The sequence below is a fragment of the Hippoglossus stenolepis genome, chromosome 12 (assembly GCF_022539355.2).
Source record: "Hippoglossus stenolepis isolate QCI-W04-F060 chromosome 12, HSTE1.2, whole genome shotgun sequence".
Classification (NCBI taxonomy): Eukaryota; Metazoa; Chordata; class Actinopteri; order Pleuronectiformes; family Pleuronectidae; genus Hippoglossus; species Hippoglossus stenolepis.
This window is the reverse complement of record NC_061494.1, coordinates 16,643,265-16,662,397: the sequence shown is the minus strand read 5'-3', so window position 1 is coordinate 16,662,397 and position 19,133 is coordinate 16,643,265.

Below are 19,133 nucleotides of genomic sequence, written 5' to 3'. Positions count from 1 at the left end.
CTAACCTTTTAATTATAAGGTTATTCTGAAGACGGCTGGAAATGCACAGGGAATAATTCAACTTCCTTCCTTCCATTATCTACGCTTCTCATCCTTTAAGGGTCATGGGGGGGGGGGGGCTATTCAAAGCTGACATTACACCCTTGACAGGTTGCCCATGTACCACAGGGCCAACATACAGAGACAAATAACCACTCACAAACTCCACACGGAGACGTTGTTAATTAGCAATTTCCTTATTTTGAATGTGTCTTTATCATGATTTTTCCATCAAGATCCCTTAGTTATTCTGTAAGAAGACAACAACAAAAAGAAGATCTGAATCTGCACCAAAATTTAATGGATTCTTCCCTGACACATCATTTGCCGAGTTTCGTGGTAATACCTTTAGTAGTGTTTGTATAATCCTGCTAACTGACAGTCAAACAAACGCAGACGAAAACAGAACCTTCTTGGCGGGGGTAATTATATATTTGAAAAAATCTACTGTTAGATTTACACAAGAATGACAACATGCAATCTGAACACGTATCACTATTCTTTGTGATATGTCTTTAATGAGTTGGGACGAGATGTATCATTTAGGGAGGCCTGTAGTCGTTTCCCTTTGATTCGTGCAGTAGCTGTGATGCATGGGCAGAGCATAAGAAGGATCGATGGGAGTTAGCTCACTTAAGTGAAGTGTCCAGGGTGCATAACAAACACGTACAGTGCTGTTGTGCTGTTTGTATTGACATTGTTTAATTATGAATGTAATGAAGGTGTGTGTGTGTGGTAGAGAAAATGGTTTTCGCACAGTCCTGCCATTTAAAGCTTCCAGATAAAGCTCATGAATATTTATAAAGGTGTAATGCTTCATTGTGTGTGTGTGTGGGGTTTTTTTTTTGCCAGCTCAGGTGAAGAGACAGGAGCAGGTTTTGGTATTTGCAAACTGAGACCCCCACACACTGTGATGTCCCACTGTGCAGGTAAAAGGACCGGTGGTGTTCAGACATGAAAATGTTCTGCATAATGTGATTAGCGTCTCAGCAGAGACAGAATTAGAAACACGTCTCGCGCCATTATTAGGCTCTCTGCTTAAAAACGGCTATTCAGACATGTTTGTTCACCGCCTTGGCAAAGTCTCCATTGTTTTCTTCGTCTCAGCATTTCCATGCTAGTAAAGAGCTCTTGACAGAGCAGCTGGTGCTTCTTGATCCCGGCACTGCTCCGCCTGCTCCACTCTGCACTGCCTGTCACAGTGACACCTACCTCTGCTCCTCGTCCTCTCTGCTGCAGTCTATTCGCCTGACACTGACTTAATAAAGCCACTCTGCTGTAGCTGTGCACCTGCTCTGAAAGCCTGTGGCTGAGCCTGCTAAACTTGAATTACCCCTTCATGTGTTTTTTCCCCTCATAATAGATTACAGTGGAGCCATTAGAGTGGCAGAGAGAGAAATAAATCTCAGTCTAATTTATACACACACGCACACACACACACACACACACACACACACACACTTCAGGGCAAATAAATCAGTATAATAAAGTGCACTGTGCAGCTTTGATTGAAACTTAAACTTGCCAGAAGAAAATACTTTTTTTTTGTTGTAGAAAGCAAAAGACAATTTAAAAAATCCCTCAAATTTACAAGCAGTTGACACATGGCAGGCCTGTCAAATTTATAATCCAATAATGATCATAAACTTTATTTATATTCTACTATTCTTTATCACAAAGTGCTTTACAAGGAAGAAATGACACCACATCAAATGAGAATAAAGCCAACAGATAGAGAAATTAGAGCATTATCATTTATAAAAATGTAAGTTTTAAGAAATGATATAAAAGAAGCCAGATACTTTGTTTGTCTAGATATTACAGAAAAAATAGATATCCATATATATAAATCAATTAATTAGATTTTATTTCTGTGGGACCTTTCATACAGGTCACTGCTGCTCATAGTGATTCACAATTGACTCATGAGCCAAGAATAAGACGGAACAAATACAAATGTTGTTAATAAAATACCATGAAATTGATTAAAAAAGTTATAATAACATTAAAACAGAATGACTACAAGAAAAAAGCCAATAAATGGGGATAGAACATATAACAATTATATTAAGAGACAAGTAAATAGGATACATTTTACAACATGGAGATTATAATGAAGAGACAGAGAGTTTGGAGGCTGGTTATTATAAAACCAAGCCTCAGTGTTTGAGCACAATATCATGTATGAAGCCGTTAAGTGCATGTTTATGTACCTCTTACAAGATCCTTGATTTAAAGTGAGTGAGCTGAATACGAGTCAGAGTGTTTTTTTAGATAACACATGACGTTAGCGTGAGTTTAATTAGCTACAGACGCTAAAGTCTGACAGAAACACTGGTCATCTCAGCAGAAAATGTGTCAGATGTCTTCCAGAGATTCGAAACCTTACCTACATTTGCCTGAAATGAAAGAACCGACTGGATGGAAGCTCTGTTGCTGTTAACACTCTACTTTTATTCCTCCTCACAGTCGCCAGTTGGTTTAACTATCAAACAAAACCTGACAGTGCAAATCCAGTTTGCTCAGACGTGTCTTTGCCCAGGTGCCAAAACACGCATTTGTCAATATCAGTACCTGTCATGAAATCTCAAGTGCAACTCAAAACAGCGGGGAGGCACTTTTACCTTGTCAGACTTGGCAGTGGCCCAGTTGGGTTTAATAGGAAATGAAAACTGAAGACGTCCCTCCGCTGATTGTCACAGTTATTTAATTAACTTCGACTTTATTAAAGGAAACATGCAACATTTAGCCGTGGGTTTTGTTCTGCTGACCGACCGAATTCATTTCCCCTGGAACAGGTCCAATCAATATTTAATTGCCTCTCTCTTTTGTGTAAGATGTCGGCGAGTTCACCTCAAGTACATACAAGGACTTTAGGATGGGCGACGACTCTCCTCACTCCAAAGCTCGGACGTTAAATATTTAGGTATAGAAGAGTCATTATCACAGTTAATGTAATGGAAACCCACCACATCGCACACATGGACAAAGACCATAGTGTTTGATGCAAAATAAAAGAAAGTTTAAACAACAAAAACAAGTTAGAATATTAAAATCTCTCGGCTCAAAGTTCTTCCTGAATGCTGGACAACATGCAGAATGACATTGGTATTAACTATAGACCGTTTATAAAGACGGACATGTTTGTTGTTGAACTGCACCCAAATGTAGACAATACACCAAAAACTGGAAATACAAGAAAAAATGTTTTATCAAAAATTGAACAGGCTCAAACTCAAGAGGCTGGCAACTTAACCTTAGGTGATCCGAAAACTGAAGCTCAAAACAGAACAGGAGACACAGGACTGAACTGAGCTGAACAGACCAGGGCAAATGGAAACAGGCTGTGTCTGCATCACTCGCTAATCACTATATAGTCAGTTTTTTTTTTTAGAAAACAGGAAATGAAGAACTCAAAGTGCAAAGAAATAACCAAACACAGAACTGAATCTCACTTCTAAACACTTGAACAAACATCAGTGAGATAAGAAAAATACAGAAAATGACAAGAAGAAACCATCTTTTAGTAAAATGTATTTTTGTGCTTGTACTCTAATTTTTTTGTTTGGTCCATGTTCCATCCACTAAAATGGTGGAGGCGGGGTTTATATAAAATCTATACTGCAGGCAGCCACCAGGGGAAGATGAAGACATTTTGGCTTCACTTTTTGGGAGCTGTCATGTCGTGCGTTGTTTGTGAGGCAGCTCTTACCAAAGCTATGACATCCAACTGCTTCCACCAATCCATGTAACAGACTTGTGATCAATAAATCACGTATTGAAGCTGAAGGGGAACAGGGGGCGAAGCAAGGGCAGGTGGGGGGGGGGCTAGTTTCACTTTCATGGCCACATCTTTTTAAAAATTCAATCGACTTCCAAGGGGAACAGAGAAAAAGGGATGTACGTTCGAGCCTCTGCAGATTTCACTGAATCTGAAACCGAATCTCTTTCTCCTTCATCAGAGCATCTCCGGCGGCGTCATGTTGTTTTGTGTGAATGCTCCCGTGACCGTCGCTCTCATCGCTGTGACCTTCTGACCTCAGAGCTCGCTCAGCTGACACCGTCGGTCAGAAACACTTGACACTTGCCCTCTCGGTTGTGTTTCTTACTTTAGATCCGCTGTCACAGAAAGATATGTGATGCTGCTCGAGATGACCTGTTGAATTTCTTTTTACGACAAGTTGCTTAAAAAATAACCTCTAAATGCGAGGCTTGGGGATCGTGTATTCCCTCTCCCACAGGAAGTTCAATCGTCGGTATCACCTGAATGTTTTGTGTTGCCTTGGGAATTAGCTAAATCTCATTAATGAAGAGGCCTTTATTTCCAATGAGCTATAAATGACGGCTGCATCATGTGGCAGTAAAAAAATATTTTCCCCAGTCTCTCTCTGGAGACTGTAGTCTTGCCTGAGCTGTGGTAAAGCTGTACTGAAATCCCCGCTATGCTGATGAGGATTTAAAAAGGAATTGCTCATATAATGGGACGGTCCTGGGTGACTTATCCAAATCCCTCACTCATCTTCTTTTATTGCTGTTCACTGTGTCCCCTGTGGCCACTCCACACACGGTGGGTGAGCAACAGCACAGAAACCCACAGTGTATTGGCTGTTAATTGGATCTGCTCAGGTTGCGTCTCGCTGGGACATGCCGACAGTTATCAACACAGTTTTAACTAATGGGTTCGAGTTCTAATAAGTTTGATGATAAACCAAAACCTTTTGAAGTCTCCTATTTGATATTTCATTGTCAGTGAAAGACACAAATTCATGAATTCGTGAACAAACTACCAGCCTTCAAAGAACCATTACAATGTTTGACAGGAAATAATGTTACTGCTGATTTACAGCAACAAAGTTTTGATGGACATGCAACGATGCCACGTTTTTCACAGTGAGGAAACTTTATTTTTTCCATTTGGAAAGTTAGAAAACACTCAGTAAGATGTCCTCTGACAACAGTGCTTTATTATTTCCTTCACTATCTATTAAACACTGACAAGGCATGTTTCCTTTATTAATATTTGACTTTCCAATCTAAGTAATGTTTTGCTGCCGTCTAAACACTGTGATGTCAACCAGGCCTGAAGCCAGGAACTAAGTGACTACGGGGGCTGTTAAAAATTGCAAGGGGGCATTTATATTCATAAAATAAAAATCTGTGATTTAACCTAGCGATGCCACCAAAAAGCTAAATAAGGGGAACATAAGGCTACTGTTTCAAAATCAAAGAAACTGTACTTGTTGTGGTGGTGGTGGTGGTGGTGTGGGGGGGGCGCCACCGTAGAGATGTCCTGCAGCAGGTGGGAGTAGCTCGACCTTGGCTAGCTCGATATCAGCAAAATCATTGGTGCTGCTGGAGCCACTGGTTTGATTTTCCTCACTGAATCATTTTCTGATTTCTATGCTTTTCCCACTATGTTGTCACTGTGAATCTAAGGGTTAGCAAACAAGCCGGTTACAGCACATCCTCGATCTGTTTATCTATAAACAAATTAGCTTGAATAATTCTGGTCATTTTCCATGTTGCTTCATCCGAATAGAGCTGTCCATGGTTCTGAAACAACAGCTGAGCAACAGTCACATGTGTCTCAGTTAATAATTTTGTTATTTTGTTATTTTACCAGAAGATTAAAAAGAGGGGACAAAGAAAACAACAACTGAGGGACTAAGCCCCCTTAAGTAAGTATAATGGCATGTAACCCCAATGTACCTGATTTTTATTCCAGCTGCCAGACCCTCATCTTCATCTAAACTATCAGTCCTGCAATAAAAGCAAATGTAAATAATCAGCCCTGCATTATATGCCCAGCATCTGCATCACTTTTGTAAATAATAATGCTGTCTTTGCTTAAAAAGTGATGTGAGTGAACACAATCCACATAGATGCATTTTACAGTAACAATATAATTGCACAACATGCGACAACATACAAACATTCAAAATGCATCTTTTTTGGTTCCACGCATCAGAATGATTCTTGTCTGCATTTCTGCTGCGAAACAGTGTTGGAGCTTTGCAAGTATGATCATATTTAACCTTCTTTAACAGGCATATACATTTTGTTCTGGGTTCCTAGTTTAATGTTTTGCAAGTCACATCCCCAAAGATTAAAAATTCATTGCAAAGATGGTAAATAGTTTAAAACGACAGACTCACAGACGCAGTTAATGTTCTGAGCCTGATTGTTATGTTTGTGTAATTAGACTTTTACGGGCATTTATCAGCTTGCGATGGTATTTCTTTGTGGCTCATTATATGCTGTAATTAATCATTGTGCAACATATCTGCCTGATCCTATTACATTGTTCTTTGCATGACCAATACTCAATTTTTCATCGTGGCATGTCTCTTACTCAACTTTTAAATTAGCTGCACTTTAATGACAACTCCGCATCTAAATGGAGGATAATTACAATACCTCCGTGAGATTAATCAGATTTTTCAGGTTTTCTAAATACTGCATGAAAATACGTGCTGTTAATGTAAACATTAATTGTTGAAAATGTATAAAGGAAGTATACAGGAAACACATGGTGGTGGACAGAGGAAGTTTTACATCTAAAGAAATGGGGCTTTACCCTTTTATTTAACATGCTATTTTCGTGAGAGATCTGGTAGAATAGAAGTGAAACAGGCGTTTACAGTGACATTGCTTTCCACCACTGGAGACGGGCCTTGACGAGTAAAGGGTTTGTTATCGCCTGGTAAGCACACAGCTGTTAATGCTGACGTTAGCTATGTGGCAATAGCATATAGCCCATTAAATTAGCACATAGGCACATTTTTATGTTTCAGTGTGCCTTCTAACGAATAAAAGAACAAATAATCACAACTTCTCATGAGATTGTCGACTGAAGCAATTTTCTCCGGACACAGCGAATTATGAGACTTTAATTAACCTGCACAAGTTGCAAATTTAGGCTGTTTTGTGATGGAGCTTTTACATGGGGCTGTATCGAGCTTATCGGCCATTTGAAGGCCAGTTTGCATTGATTTCTGTTGTGTTGTAGGCAAAGGCCACCAGCAATCCATCGAGTAATGTGTTTCATGTTGATCACGTTGACCTCAGCAACCAGGGAAATAAAAAACAAACAAACATAGCCTATCTTGCATTTCCACTGAAACAGAATAGGAGATTATTTGACCTTAAACAAGTGTTAACAATGTGCTGCTGTAACGTGAAGGACTCTGCTGCTGGCAAAAAGGTCTGCAAATTAGTTATTATCTAAGTTAATTCCCACTTTTTATCATTAAGGGTGTAGTTTTGTATGCGCAGCATTATATAAATACCTAAATACACATGTAGCTGCAGAATAAATGATGTACATGTTTTATCAGCTCTTGTCATATGAGGTAAAGCAAAGAAAAGCCTCAATCTGATCATTTAAATTCAGTGCAAACATGAAACATCCCATTTAACACAACAACAAAAATGAGTTTAAAAGGGCAAAACCTAAAATAACTGAGGTTTTTGTTAAGGGGATATAACATCAGACCAAGAGACACTGAACGTTACTTAATGACCGCGCTGCAACCTTGAATACATTCTCTGGGGCTTATAAGTGATACAATGTTATCTTTAGCCCTGAATTAAATGCAAATGTTACTAATGTCCTTAGGAAATGTCCCTTTGAGCCAAATTTAAATTCAAATGTAACCCGAAACTAGTTGGTTTAATTAATTCGTCTTAACTCTGCCCCGCACAAATATCAAATGACTTTGCTCGGTTTCTGCTCCAGTGATAGTGTGTGTGTCTGTCTGTGTGTGCGTGTGTCTGTGTACCAGGGCATGCAAATGCAAGTGTCTAATTCTGACTGTGTTTGTGTCTGCTGGTCTCATAAAAGAAGACTTTATTTATATGAGATATGCTGTAGCGGGATCCAAGAATTTCTCACAGGGACGGGGGCAGATGCAGGAGGGGGGGGGGGCACTGGCCAAAGCTGATATCTGATTGGCCCCTGAAGTGCCCCTGTCCTGTCAGTATTGTGATTCAGGTCATTGCATATGACAATTTGTTAGGAATTTTTATTTTCTAATCTTTTTTTGAAGTGTGGTTTTGCTGAAAGTTTTAGAGCCAACAGTAAACAAGGAATGATTTCAGCTGAGTCAGAAGCTGTGCATGGATGCTGGACATATAATTGCCCCCTCTTTGTAAATTGAGGCCCCTTTATGGCCCCCGATTTAGAAAAATCATATCCGCCAGTGGTAGACGGCCAGCAACATTTACGATGATGGAGATGTTTGTGTGTAAAACGAATCAGTGGAGGTCAAAATCTCCTCCTCTTCACAACTGCAGTTAAACGTAGTCCTAAACTCCGGGGTCTCTGGAGTACCAGGGCCTCTGACTCCCGCCCCCCTTGTTCCCACCAGCAGAGTGGCAGTGAAGCAAGCGAGCGAGAGTATGAGTGGGAGGCAGATTCAATGGGATACAAAACAGTGGCTGACTGCGACTGATGCTGACATATGCAGCAGGATCCTCTTCTCCTGCTCCGAGCTTTGCTGACACATCCTGAATATGAGTCATGCATTGCCTCATAGTTACTTTATGGAGTTTAGCGCGTTCCCCAGTGTTATTAGACGTGAAATCTGTTCGCTATTTAAAACCCTCTCCAGCACAACCAGGGTCTGTCGGACAAATGTTAGTGGTGAATAATTTAAAGGGAAGATTTTTACAAAGACTGACCATGGCAGAGGCTGTGACGGTCTCTTTGAGTTCCTCGTGGCATCCCTGTGATATAGGAGCGAGAACGAGGTCGTGCATGACTGCTCATGTGTGTGCACATGCTTCAAAGTATATGCTTAGATACGTGTGCAAGATGAATGTCTTCTACTGCAGCAAAAGGACACTAAGGAGTTTGCTGCGAAGGCCGTTCCATCGTGTGCCTGTGATGAACAGTGATGCAGTGTTTTGTTTCTGAATAAATATTGTTGAAAGCTGAAAGCTACTTTGTTATGTACATACCCAGTGTTTCAATTTCACTCTTTATTTTTTATTTTTTATGCGATAAGAAGTGGTTCAGACCTGGTAAATCATTGTTTACGATACAGCGATGATGCAGCAAAAACATCTTTCAAAGCGAAATATGTATCACAAAATGTTGCTCATAACGGCAGAGAGAGAGGCTCCGGCAGAGAGATGCTGCGCAAACCTGTAAAATCAATATTTGTCATGTTACAAGCCCAGATATCTCGCTTGTAAAAGTTTACTGTATGGCGAATTAGAATGATGGAGGGAGTCATGGGCCGGCAGATTTATAAGACGGAGAGGCAGAGACCGGGTGAGGAAAGGAGGCGGGGAGAGATTCCCTTATCTATTTTTATGTCATTGATTTATTCACACATGGAAATGAGGGCAAAACAGTATTTCATCAGTGATTAAAACTCAATAGAAAGATCGAGCCCCTGTGTCTTTATCGTTGCATATTCATTTTGTTTCACATTGAAAGAATAATTGCACATTGATTACCCATGTCCAAGGGCCGATCGTTACACGAGAGGAGAGGGAGCATCTCCTGAAGCCCACTGCAGACCCCGAAAGACAATTACGTCCTTATCAGGAGAAAAATGGATTATAATGAATATTCATCAATGATTAATTATTAAGTTCAAATTTGTCCACATAGGACGTCTCTTATCCTTATTAATGGAGTTAATGAAGTCATCAAACAAAATTACAAAGAGGAAATAAAAGAAATGTGAAAGTCAGTGAATAAACTTCTTCGTAGCTTCATGAAGCAGCATTTTGATGTTGTGAATAGCCTGAGTGTGCATTTCACCATTAGGGAGGTGAGCCACACTGCAGTGGAAGCAGCGCGCTGATGTAAAATGCAAACTTCTGACACTGGTCACACTTCAGGCACTTGCAATTAAAAAGTTGTTTATCACAGCTCCTAGTCATTGTATTGAAATGCATAGCAATGAGCTGCGGAGCTTTAATCAGACTTAGGCAGTGCTAAGAATGAAACTATACGGATGAACGATGATAGCCACCGCTGCTTTCCACTATTAACTTCATGACACCCGGCGAGCTCCGGTGAATATTTAAAAGGGACATTAATTAATATTGTGTTTTATTTCGACAGCAGCTTTAAACATTCAACAATTTGGGGGAAACAGCTAATTGACACCTACATTAAACATGAAGCAAGTGCAAGCAGCTGATTATGTTAGCTTAGCATAACAACTCTAAACATAGCCTGCAAATACAACTGTCATTCCTACACTTTAGTTTTTGTATAAATAAAAAAAGTGAGACATTAATTGTAATAACCGCTGGGTAATAATACTTTGTGCAATGATAGTACTAAACTATGCAGTACTCTGCATGAATACTGCATTTACACTATACATTTTTAGCATTTACAATGATCTATATTACTTACATCTTCTTTTGGATCTGTGTTTCAGTTGTTGTATATGGTGTTTTATACATACCCATTTTTACATATTCTTGTTCAGTTCCTTTATATATATATTGAAGTATAACGCACATATTTTGCATACTTCATATTTATATTGTATTTATAAAAATCTCTCTGTCTGTATATATTTCTATTTCTGGTTGGAGCAAATATGCCGAAACCCAATGTCCCCTGGTAATCAATAACAATTATATTTATTTGTCTAAATAATAAATACAATTATTTCAGTTTCTGAAACCAATTGTCTCTAGAAATCAAAAAATATTGTGGCAATTTCGTATAATTCCTTTACACTATTTGCACTTGCCTTCTCACTGTGGAGTCTATACAGAATAATTTCCCAGCGAATAATATCATTTTCTGTTATTTGTGGCCTCTTCCTTCCTTTCATCAGTTGCTCCAGATCTTTGAGCAAAGCTCTGACTTGCAGCATATACTCTGTTTCTCTCCTGTATCGAGGGCACATAAGTCATCTGATGTGTGCGTGATGTGTCTGTGTTGAAGGAGGAAGGGCGTAGCAAAAGTCACTTGATTGCTTTCATTTTGTTTATGTCCCCCCCCCCATTTGAAGATCTCTATTCTTAGCCCTATCTCTGCCACCTCACTCTGTCATGACACTCTGCAGGGTTTTCTCTCTCTGCCAATATACTTCATTACTTCTCTTCTCTCCTGCTGCTTTTACCCTCCAGATATCTCTGTTTCCCCTCTCACCTCCTCTCCCTGCTCACCTGCACTCCAAGCTACCAGGGAACGAACTGTACATGCAGTGATTTTGCAGCTGAAGCTCATTGCAAACCAGGAAGTCAAAGCTGTCATCTGCATTTTGATTTAAACAACGTGTGATTGTGTATATTGCTGGGCTGTTCCACCTTTTGTCATTACTGTGGCATAATTCGCTGGAAAAAAATGGGGCTTCATTTTCCAGCTGCACGCAAAAGCCATTTCATGCATATTTTAAGTGTCTTTTTAAAATTTAAATAAACCTCGGCGACAGTTGATGCTGTGACTGGTGATTTGCAATGCATTTCAGCAGCAATTGTGTGCACATATGGTCGTGCAGGCTGTGAGGAATGTTGTCAGAACGCGGTGGATCTTTTCCCGTGGCTAAAAGCATATAGCGATCTTTCATGACAGTATAAATGTTTGTTAAAGGGCTTTGGGGCTGCTGTGTCACGTCAGTAGCCTCCAGCAGCCTTGAGTTTAGCTCACATCTCTATTTGCTGAATATCAAATGGAGGCATATAGCGTGTGAAGAAAAAGCGGATCGAGGTTTCATAACAGAGGCAGCGCATCCGAGACGTATCCTGCTTTGCTTCACCTGCGTTCCGCTGCAGATGCGTAACCATCAAGCTCGCTCTGCCTTTTTTTTTTTTCTACTTGTCAGAAAAGAAAGTCAAAACTACAGTGAAATGTGACGCAAAGGGTAGAGTCAAGAAAGAGCACTTAGCCGACTTAACCCCAGCCAACCCGACCCAGACCTTCCTCTGCCATATTTAATTCATGCTGACTAAACAAACTATGCAAATTGATACTGCACTTTTCTTTATTTATGTGTCCTTTGAACAAAACTGGTTGTGTAACAGCCACAGCTTTCTCATCTACAAGCACAGATGTTGTGGTCATGTCCCATATGTTCCTCTGCAGGTTTTTATGTTTTCTATCGCATGCTGCATTCATTCTTTGCATCAGTGCCACCGTAGGCCTGATACTACGTCCTGGCACGTGAAGCTGCTGCTCCAAACAGATTCAAGTTTGACAGCAGAACACAAACTACTGACCCCTCAGCAAACATGCAGCATTTCTCAAGGACATGTCAGAATCTCAAAAAGCTGCATGATCTTCAGTATCAGCTTCCTCTCACAGGCCACTCACCCTGTTACTCATGTAATGGGTTTAAGCCATGGGGTGACAAGTTAGCTGATGGATGAGGTGATTATATCCCTCCTTCGCTACACTCGAGGACAGTCCCCGGCTCCTAATTGGTAAGAGAGCAGACGACAAGAGTAGAGAAGTCTCCTTCCCTTTCTTCCCTCTACCCCTCGGTCCCTCCCTGACTACTTCCCCAGTTTCCAGTCATTTAACTAATCTTGTTTTATCCCCTTGTCGACAGACGCAGGACTCAGACGGTAAAATGGAGTGCAGTAGAGATAACTTGCATGGCAGGGCCACAGTAATTTAATGGGAACAGATGTTTCCCCTGCTAGAGTGACAGCAGATCCTTCTCAGGCTCCCTGAAGGGAGGAGCGGACACATTACAGATGGTTGGTGCGCCTGTGGTCATCATTACTAAGACCCAGGTTTAGACTGAGCTCCGATTCGGTTGGAGGTGTAAAAGCAGTGATGGACAGAGACAACTACCTCTCAGCCGTAGGTGTTACTGGTGTTGCAACACCTGCACTTTCACAGAAACATGATTCCATCTCCCCAACTCCACACTTTAACTGATGGAATGAAACAAGGTCCCCAAAGCATACAGGGAAATCCATTGGTCAAGTTAGATTAATTCAACACCCATTCAGCCAATCTATTTCACCAACCCATCCGGCTGGGGGAGAGTAAACAGAGACGATATATAAACGCCTCAAAATATCCAAAATATATCGGATACAAAAGCTGTCATCTTGAGCATTTGGAGGCTGAGCAGAGGCAACCAGGGGGTGGAGCTGCAGTAGCAAGCTCGACCAATTGTGAGTCACTTTCAGTTGTCAATCATAACATCCCACCATGTTAATATGGCATCAAATAACTAATTAAAACCAAACTTACTGGAAAAAAACACCTGCAGATACATCAGTGTGATTAAAATGACCTAAAGTGATAGAAAACATCTTTGGGAAAATGGAGTTGACATTTAGGTTAGATCTTTAAAGTTTGGTCCCTGTCCCATCCACTTACATGGAGGAGACATCAATGAAGTATAATGCAGCCAGCCTCCAGAGGCCCATTGAGAAACTTTGGCTTCACTTTTGAGGTGTCATCACATCGTTCATCTTTATATATGGAAATGTTATATATGGAAAGATTTTCATAGAAAGTCATTGCTTAATTCTAAAGTCATTGCTTAATGCTATGGTGTGTGAATACGAGTGGATATAGGACCTCCAGGTGAAATGCATCGTGCTGTAATATACATTTTGAACCCAATATTATTTGCATGTGGTGGTGAAGAAAATATAGAAATGTATGATTTGCATTTTAGACTATAGCCATAGGTAGAGGGTGTTGTGGTGCTCATGTCCCACCCTTAGAACCCCCACACTTTAAAATGAGCTGCTCCACCCCTGGTCAGAGAAGCCCTTGGATAAAAATGCCTGAAAAAAAGGCCTTTGGCTTAAACCTTGAAGTAGAACCAGTGATGCAAATTATGAGAGATAGAGGAGGCGAGAGAGAGAGAGGTGTGCAAACACAGTCTGCATATTTCTGTGGTGGTCCTGGCGTACGTCTGTGAAATCCTTTCTCAGCGTTTGCACTGCATGTGTACGTATGGGCATTGCTGTATTTGTGTATGTGGGCATCTGAGACACAGTGTGTCCTGATCTCATCACAAGAGATGGACTCCGCAGACAGTGAGACAGCGGACCCTGATCGACCCACACTGCAAAACAAACGGAGGCAGAAACAAGAAGCATTAACACTCCCTTAGAGGGAGTGTGCCTGTAATGTATTCCTCTCTTCTCTCTTCTCTCTGTGTCTCTTTGCAGGAACACCATGAATCTCTTTTCCTAACACAATCAAACTCAATTCTTCCTGTTTGTGTCATGACAAAATAAGAAAGCATTTCATCAAGTCTTTGAGTGTTTGCCTCACGCTTGTAATTCGAGTTGTCAGCTGTGCTCCGCAGGTCAACATCACACCACATCCTCCTGGCTGCAGCACCGCCATTCATTTTCTTTCTCCTTTTCACTATCTTAAGATACATATTAAGGTATGAAAGATTGTTTTCATTAAAGCTGCTTATAATATATTTTTTTCACAGTTAACACTTAATAAAAGTCCAGATTTTTCAATATTCCAAACCCCAATTCATGTTTAAATCAGGAATATCAGCTTGAACACATGGAAATAATGTGTTTTTATGGATTCTGGCACAAGATACGGTCGAAAAACAAATGGATTAAAAGCAGTCACAGCGTAACTTCTTTGATAAACATGATGAAAGTGTTTTTTAAGGCACCACTTATCAAGTACAGAACAGTATCACTGTAAATCCTGGGGCTGGCGTTGAGGAGAACACCGATCCTGCATCAAACATCCACCAGATATTTGAGCTTTTTTTGCTTTGATAGCGCTGTCAGTTCATTCTGCACTGATTTCCCCCAGTGATTGCACGTCCTTACATTTTCACTGAAAGGTAATCCGTTCAAGTAAACAATGATTTTTGGCAATCACTCGTCGTGCTTCTCTCCCCAAACCCATCTGCAGAAACACATTTTATGATACAATCTACCCACACTGCACAAACGGATACTCAGGGATTGTGCCGGCATGGAGCATAAAAGCTGTGTTTTGCTGTGCATCTCCCATGTGTGTGTTTTTTTCTTCATGTCTTGTATTTCTTGCAGAGTGAGATTGTGATTGGGTCTTGATGCTTAAAAGTCCAGTTATCACACATATATCCCCCCCAGGCCAAAAGTTCTCAATGGGTTTCGAAGTGGAAAGACTCTTAAGCAGGACTCGTGTACCATAAAGTGGACCGCGGTCTGGATCCAGACTCAGATGCCAAAAGCTGATAAATCACTGAGAATAGACTTATTTTGAGACGGTTTTTTTTCCAAAAGCTTTTTACTTTGTGATTTATTTTTATTTGAAGTGAGAAAAACGCATTTATTTTTTATTGGAGTGCATAATTCTTTTAGTTCACTTAGAAAGCTGACAATAAATATTGTTCAAATATAATTGCATTATACTTTCTTTGATTTAACAGACAGTTGTTCACGATGTACAGATGTTGATTCATGTAATATTGCACGGAATCATAATGTTCTGCACTGTTGCTTGAGGGGTTTTCTCTATCTGGACCTCTCTGAATTTTAATTGAATACCCAGAGGAAGACGTTTGTGCTGTTATCATGGAATATTACATATTTATGCCACATACAGACGTACTTGTTTGTCCTCCATGATATTACAGCCCATGAATTGCTGGGTATGGCCAATCTTCCACAGATGTTCAAGGGAAAAAAACACAGTTTAGTGTTAATATTACATGATTTTGTTATAATGTATTCACCACATTAAATTTAATCGTATCTCACAATATGCAAAGCCGCCTATAGAAATCATTTGTTAGCGGGAGGCCTTGTTTTCAGAGAACTGTGAGAATGGAGCTTGAACACCGCAAACGTCCCCTGACAACAGACGCATGCAATGTCAAAAAAGCCGCGCCACACCTGATTGTACAGTATGTTCCCGCTCCATGCTACCCAATAGGCGAGAATGCAATTTATGTGCATATTAAATGCGAGATCACTGCTGGTTTCGGGAAAGAAAAGCTGTCATATTCGTGAGAGGATGTGCCAATTGGAAAGGTCACAACTGTCTATAGAGAACAAATGAGGCCGGTAATCGTTTTTCCTGCCAGCTTTCTACGGGCACATAAAAGACCAGGTGCTTGTCGGAATCTTGATGATCCCTTATAAGTGAAATCACTGACGCGCACCCGGCTCAATTAAGCAGCTACCTGCCCCAGCAGGGACTGATCCCATTCTGTGGTCGACAGTAAAAAGAAGTCCCACTGTGCGGTGACAGCATCCCAAAGATGAGTTAGACAAATATGACAGGCTGGAAAGTAACTGGCCAGAGTGAGAACTCCGGAGCTGTTTGAAACGTACTCTTACTCTTCAAGGTCGTGTGTGGCAGCGGCTGAGGAGGATTACAGAGCCTAATGGACAGTGCTTGACTTTAATGAAGAGCCCTGATGAGGAGGCAGATTGGTCCCTGTCGGCTGCCATTCCCATTTTCATGGGTGCCCAGATGCATCACGGAGGGAATTTCATGGCTGATTGCTGACCCCTGTGGACTAAATCCACATTTGTGTACCCAGTATAAGTGTAAGTGTGTTTCCATTACATTGGTGTTTTACAGTACTCAATCCATTTCAGTTAGAGCGAAGGGTTCAGCCTGGATTGTCTGAATCCTGATCCACAACCGACCATGTTTGAGATTTCCAACATGGGGCACATTCACCAGCACAATACACTGTAAATGGGTTTCAGGCTGTAGGTCAGACAGGCTTACACACACAGGGCTTATATGAAGTGTAATCAAAAGGATGTTAAACTTACCCATTAGAGGGGGAAAAAGCGTCTGACACAGCTCTTTTGTAATCTGCAGAGCAACCAGAAACTTGAATTGGATTGTGGTCGAGTCCATGATACTTCATCATTTTCTTATCAGTTGTTGCTGTCAGGGCCCCCGGCAAAAAGAATGACCCCAAAATAAAGAGGAGAGATGAAGGACAGCGGGCACCTCATGCTCGCCCGTCACCTCCTTTGAGCTCAGAGACACTCTCGCGTATTGACACCGGTGCTTTATTCCGCCCGAAATCCCCTCCCGATACCCACTCTGTGAAGGTTAATGGGGGATAAAGCATTTTGTTATAAAGCTCACAGCAGCGTCTTTTCACTTGGTCTGGTGTTAGAGCCAACAAGCGGGACCGAAGGAAGAATTTATACCACTGCCAGAGGCCACTAGTCAACAACTTGTCACCGTGGCCTATTTCAGAAGAATATATCTGCAGGTACAAAGCTGAGGATGCTCAGAGACCAAAAGCATTTTGCTGCATTTTCTCCATCTCTGTGGAAAGCGTTCGATCAATGTATTGAAATATGAGGGAGAAAAACAGAGAGACTGTTTTAATAAATGCACATGAGGAAGTCCCTCTCTGAGCTGCGATGAATAAAGGACAAATTGGTTTGTTTAACAAGTTTATCTGACAAGAAGGTGGAAAACCTTTTCCTCCCTGAAGGTCTGAAGGTCTCCTGAGCTTTGAGGAATTGACTGTACCTAAAACATAGTGTCTGAACGAGACCCTTGTGAAACCAGGAAATTACAGTGCATTGAGTACCTGAGGTCTGAATCTATATTGGGGCGCAGAATTGATGAGCCAATGATGTCACTTTAGAATCTGTGTTAATCTGCCTCCGAAGGCCCTGACGATTATTTAAAACACAATCAATGACCACACAATGATCGCTGCTATAGAGATGCTCTATGAAGATGCTTCATTTGTGAGATCTTTTTTAACAGGTTTAAATATGGCTGATTTATCCACCTCATTCCCTCACAGTGCAGTTTGGTTAATTGGAGCACAGCACGGTGGCTGACGATCTTTTTCTTTCAACTTCAATATGGAGTGAAACTGAAATAATTCAATTATATAACGAGGTAAATTAGATGAGTGATTGGGACATTGTTGCAACTTTGTGAATCACAAATTCAGCATTTCTGCATTACAGGAGGTTTAGGAACTATTTATAAAGCAACACTGCCCCCCGCTGAAATGTGGCGTGTGCTACTGCTGCTGTACAAATCCTATGGAGCACATGCTGCAGCAGGCGAGCAGCAGTTTGTGCATATGTTGCAGACGTGGACGTGCTGCAGTAGAATGAATATTTATGCAGAGACATGATCACTTTAAATGGTTTCAAACTGGAAACACGTTCATGTGTGAGCTGGAAACTCCCAACCAGAGATGATGTGGTGCAGAAAACGGAATAGAAATTCAGCTATAAGCATCACAGGCTTAGGGTAAGTTACTGTTACATAATCACAAGACAAATAATTGCTTATCTGTGACCGGAATCAGTTTCTGGTAAATACTGGCTCAATTTAATCGGATGCTAAATCCTCACTCAATTTAATCAGATGCTAAATTCTCACTCAATGCAATCAGATGCTAAATTCTCACATTCATACACTTGATGACAGTGATTTCCATGATACCTCTGATGCATATGAAGTATATTTATTTTCCCTGTGTTCTGTGCATTATCTGCCCTTAGATGTCAAAGTAGTTATGACATATTCAATTTGAAACACTGCTGATTCTTTCACTTTTTTTCTGTCCTAATTGTCTTCAACATAATACTTCAGCTTTTTCCACTTTGCAGAGTTGTTATGATAAATAAATGTAATAGAATCTGACCAGAACTACTCCATATTCATTGTTTATATCTATATAATGGCCCATTGGGTAATTCTCCTTAAATCATTATCAGTCTTATATTGACAATATACGTTTTCATTTCCTTGTGTTATATATTTTTTAAGTAATGTTTTTCAACAGACCAAAATCTCCCAAACTGTTATGACTGTTACAAATTAAACAATAATGATTCAGTCAGACAGGAAAGACGCCTGAGAACGACAGATCCCCTGAATGTTTCATTAAAACTAAAATAAATGAAAAAGCTACCCTGCTGATCTCAGACTCGTTCAGGATGAAATCACACCGTGTTCACTTCCACACTGGTAGAAAAAGACTAATTACTGCCTGAGTTCTTTATTAAAACAACAGCTTGTTTTTCTGACCCCCCGGGATTCAGTGACCTTTGGTTTTAACTGGTTTTATTTGTTGTCACCATCGGTAACTGCAGGTGTCACCCAATCAAATGGGACTGAAATGTTCCACGTTGCCACTTTAAAATGTATTTATTTGGCAGCAGGACGACTC